The following is a 5,213-nucleotide window of genomic DNA, read 5'->3' as shown; positions in this document are numbered from 1 at the left end:
TTTTAATTTGACAGGTAGTTATAGACAGAGAGAGGCAGAGAGAAAGGTATTCCTTCCATTGGTTCAACCCTCAATGGCCCCTGCGGCTGGTGCTGTGCGGATCCAAAGCCAGGAGCCAGGTGCTTCTGCTGGTCTCCCATGCGGGTGCAGGGCCCAAGCACTTGGGTCATCCTCCACTGCCCTCCCGGGCCAAAGCAGAGAGCTGGCCTGGAAGAGGAGCAGCTGGTACTAGAACCCGGCGCCCATAAGGGATGCTGGCGCCACAGGTGGAGGATTAACCAAGTGAGCCGCTGCACCAGACCCTCAGTTCCGTCTTACTGAGTCCTCCATCACCAATACACATGTCGTGCTGCTTTTTTTTTTTTATGTATCTAAGCACTATATTGAATCTGTTAAAAGCTAATTAAAACTTCTAAAAAATAAAATAAAAAATCGAGGGAGCAAGCCGATACCTCAGTCTCCTTCCGCTCCCTTCGCCTGGCCTCCTGGCCTTCTCTTCCCACCTCTCCAAACCGGAAGTAAGTCCGGGGGCCTTTGCTCTGTGGGATAAACAGTAATGGCGGCGGCTGCAGCTCTCTGTACAACCTCCACATCAGGAGCAGGTCCGGCAGAGGCGGTGCTGGCAGTGGCCTCTTGCATCTCTATCCCCACAGTCACTGCCACATCCCCGGGGGTCGTCAGGAGGTGGGGCGGCAGCAGAGGCTGAGGCGGAGGCGGCTGGGTTAAACGGGCCACCTTCAGGTATTTTAGGCATGGAGTTTGCATGACCTCTCTGACAGTCCGTACGGTATAGTTTGCAAGTATGTTCAGCGAGGGTACTGTATTTATGGAGCACGCTGCAGCACAACTACTACAGACCTAACTGCCAAATCCTTGCAACTGTGAGAGCAGGTTCAGAGGACTGGACCAATGCTGTTGAGTTTGTTCCTGAGCAGCCCTACTGTGGCCGCACTGCCTCTGCCTGCACTGAAGCAACCCCGACGAGCTCAGTGACCAAGGAAGAATCAGAGACAGAACAAAGCAGCAGCTTTGCCCCTGTGCTGCACTGGGAGAGTGCCGCTATGGGGAGAGCTGTGTGTGTCTCCAAGGAGGGCCGTATGGCATATGTGTGGGCTACAGGTCCTCCACCCAGAGGTCACAGCACAGAAAATCCAGAGTTGAGGCCCACGAGAAGGACATGGAGCTCTCCTTTTTGCTGTGCAGCGCAGTGAGGACGTGGTGCGTGGGATCTGCATGGAGGTGGTCATGAGAAAGCCAACCCCAGCTAGCGCCACCCTGGGATCCTCTCCAGCTGCAGCTACACCTACTGTTTCAGGTGTATTCGCAAGTGGAGGAGTGCTAAGCAGTTGGAGAGCAAGAGCAGAAAGTGCTCCCAGAATGCCAGATCACTTCTACTTTTTCATTCCAAGTGAGTACTGGGTAGACGAGAAAGAAGAGAAACAGAAACTCATTCAGGAATACAAGGAGGCAATGAGCAACAAGGTATGTAGGTATTTTGATGAAGGACATGGGAGCTGCGCATTTGGAGGGAACCGTTTCTACAAGCATGCATACCCTGATGGCCCTATAGAGGAGCCACAGAGAGAGGGAGAGTGGGAACCTCAAGTAGATACCAGGCCCGTGGAGGAAAGAGAACTATAACCCCTGAGACAATGATGAAGAAGAGGATGCCATCTTGGAGCTGGGCAAGGTGTTGCTTTTGCTTGTGGCTACAGGTGGGGATGATGTGCTGCCAGTCTCTGAAGGTGAGTGGCGCTTGTTTCATTTTATGACTTGAATCTAGAGCAGCTTTGTGTGGTGTGTGGCCTGGTCTGCTGCGCCTCAGACAGCAGCTGTCCGCTGTGCTGGCGTGGCAGTGCGTGTTGCTCTCCTAGGCAGGCCTATCAACTCCAGGTGCTGTTGTAATCATTTTTACTCAGGGCCTGTCTTATCCATCCTTTACCTTTCCCCCAAGGAATGTGTTATTTTCTCTGTTTGAAAAAGTTACAAAAATACATCTTAAAGGTAAAAAAAAAATGAAAACTCTTTTGTTAAGTTACTCAGTTTATTTTTATAGAAGTTAGGCTACCCTGAAAATACTGTTCTGTTTTGCTTATTATGAAAAAAGGGGGGTTATAGGCAAAAGTTACATAATATACTCACTACTTGAAGAAAAAATTGTATTTTAAATATTTTAGATAGGAATATTAAGATTTTGTAGTATGAACTTCATTCGTTGATTTCTCTTTATATTTTCATCTTATTTCCCTACGTTAAGATGCAGAAAGATCAAAAATGATCCTAAGTGGGTATGTGGGTGTTTGTGGTGGAGTATGCATGTGCATGTGTGCACACATGAGCACTGGTTTGTGCATTTACTTCATTAATTCACATTTTCACTTTTTCCCTTTCTATCTTACATTTAAAATATGTGGAAAATTGCAATGATGTCTATCAAATTCACTGCCACTACTGAACAGTTAACATTAATTTCCAGAACCCTTATTGGGACAGACATTTGGCCTAGGAGTTAGGACATTGCTTGGGACACCCACATCCTGTATTGGGCTGCCTGAGCTTAATTCCCAGCTCTGCTCCCCATTCCAGCTTCCTATTAATGTACATCCTAGGAGGCAGCCGCTTGTTGGGTCCCTGTCATCCGGGTAGGAGACCTGAATTGAGTTCCTCATACTGTAGTGGCTTTGGGCTGGCCCAGCCCCAGATGTTGCAGGCATTTGGGGAGTAACCAGCAGATGGGATATCTTTCTGTGGCTTTTTCAAAGGAGTTAAATAAATAAATAAAAATTCTAGAACAAAAACAAAGTCCTTATAACCATTTACCAAAATATGATAGATACTTTTGTCCTCTGCAGCACTATTTGAGAAGACGATTTTCTGAAATGTTAATTCCAACATTTCTTTCTGAGAATTTGATAAAGCAAAATCACATGCATTTTCTAGGGTCTCCTTTCTAGTAGTCAACTGTTGGTATAAAAAATACTATATATCAATATAGTGTAAACTTTAGATATTTTTAAAATATGCTTGTTTAGATGATGCATTTCATCAAGACCCTCTTCTTCGTTCAGTGAATAGTATCCCTTTCAAGCCTCAGAGTCAGATGTAGGGCAAGTCCATTTGACAGTCCATATCCCCTATTACTGAAAGAAGAGAAGAGGGAAAATCATCCAACTTGGTGTTTATAAATATTAATATTAATCCAACTAATCCTTCCTGTTCATCGTGGGACTGAAATGGGAAAAGCTGTTTCCATAGAAACAAAGCATTTGGGCAGCTTCTTTGTCACTTCTCCTCTGCTAAATGAATCAAGTCAAAATGGAATGAGGGGGTCATTCCCCTTCATAAGAATTAACACTAGGAACATGAAATTAAAGAAGAAAATGAACCACACAAAAACATCGAATAGTTTATACATTTGGAGTTCTTACTAACCAACCTTGTACTGTTTGTGGTAGTGTTAATAAATTATTTTAAAATACAAAAAAGTAATCTGATTCAAATAATTTAGTTGATTATTAGTGGGGTGAGACCAAACATGGAAATGTGTTCTTAGTAATTCTTTTTTTTTTTTTTTTTTGACAGGCAGAGTGGACAGTGAGAGAGAGAAACAGAAAGGTCTTCCTTTTGCCGTTGGTTCACCCTCCAATGGCCGCCGCGGCCAGTGCACTGCGGCCGGTGCACTGCGGCCGGTACACCGCGCTGATCCGATGGCAGGAGCCAGGTACTTATCCTGGTCTCCCATGGGGTGCAAGGCCCAAGGACTTGGGCCATCCTCCACTGCACTCCCTGGCCACAGCAGAGAGCTGGCCTGGAAGAGGGGCAACCAGGACTAGAACCCGGTGTGCCAGCGCCGCTAGGTGGAGGATTAGCCTAGTGAGCTGCGGCACCGGCCAGTAATTCTTTTTAACAGAAAAATGTCATAATCAGCATCCTGACAATCAAAAAATAGTTTTCAAATACATATAATAGAGCATTACTTAAGTACTAATATCAGTGTGTTCCCAACAACTTGGAGGAAACAGAAAACAGAGAGAAGAGAGGGTGATGATTTATAAAATGTAGCAAAAAATAGGTTTTATATTTAGGTTTTCCTACTCTGTGTAGCTTCAGGTCTGAGAATGAGAACTCTTTATGTCAAGAGAGTAGGCACCTGGAGGCTACAGTCTTATTTATAGGTACCAATATTTTCTCAAAACTATAGGTGCCCTTGAATTCCAAGTAAATATTATCTTGTCATCCAGTTGACTGGTTATTGAACTTCATTCCTGACATTGCAGTGTTTTTGCTTTCAGTCTCAAATATGCTATTAAGTGACTTTACATCAACAATGTAAACACTCTGAGGTAGATTTCATGATTTTTAGGTGTTGGCCTTGCCTTGTATTATTTTTAACTTTGATAACATTATAATATTCTGTGATCTGATGAACCACATGATGACAGTCTGGAATCTCGCCTTGGTAGAAATGTAGAAGACAGGAGAGATGGAAAGGGAGAGGGAATGGGAAGGAGAAAGGAGGAGAAAGTTAAGAGCATAGGATCACATTCATTTGTTTAGCACTGAATCTCTCAGGTACTGTGTTAAGCGTTTTACATGAATCAAATCCTCTAAGTCCTATAACAATCCTATAATAATAATTATTCATGGTTTACCAAAGAGGAAATACAGACTTAGAGAACTGAGATAACTTACCCAAGGCAATATTTCTAGTACATGTCAGGAACAGGTTTCCTATTTGTCCTACTCCAGATACCACTGTGCTTACAATTACACCTGGAGTTACAAACCAGTAGTACATCGTGGCCTGGATTCCTACAACAGAAGTATTGTTTGGGGGATGTGTATTTGAGAGAGGGAGAGAGAAAGAGAGGGGTTGAGCGAGTGCGCAGAGAGAGATAATGACTATAGCCTGGGCAAGGTATCTTCTCATAGGCTCTACCACTCCCTTTTGTAATACAGCCATTTTATCTGTTTCATCCCTGATGACATATGAGTCTAGATTCTTATCTATAGTTTTATGGAATTAAAACAGAAGAGCAGAAGGATTGGGCAGAAATCTACAGAGAAAAACATAGAAAAAATTAAATTTCACTAATCAATGACAATAGTAATATTCTTTTTTTTTTTTTTTAACGATTTATTTATTTAGGGGCCGGTGCTGTGGCGCAGCAGGTTAATGCCCCGGCCTGAAGTGCTGGCATCCTATGTGGATG

At 43.8% G+C, this 5,213-nt stretch overlaps 1 pseudogene; it reads left to right on the top strand.

The window, feature by feature from the left end:
- Positions 1 to 399: 399 nt before the first annotated feature.
- On the top strand, positions 400 to 1,777 carry LOC100356231 (E3 ubiquitin-protein ligase makorin-1 pseudogene; annotated as a pseudogene).
- Positions 1,778 to 5,213: the final 3,436 nt, after the last annotated feature.

This window comes from Oryctolagus cuniculus, chromosome X, assembly GCF_051225735.1.
Source record: "Oryctolagus cuniculus isolate XC-2025 breed Fujian yellow rabbit chromosome X, ASM5122573v1, whole genome shotgun sequence".
In the NCBI taxonomy this organism is placed as follows: Eukaryota; Metazoa; Chordata; class Mammalia; order Lagomorpha; family Leporidae; genus Oryctolagus; species Oryctolagus cuniculus.
The sequence above is the reverse complement of the archived record's forward strand: the minus strand, read 5'-3'. Positions and strand labels throughout refer to the sequence as shown.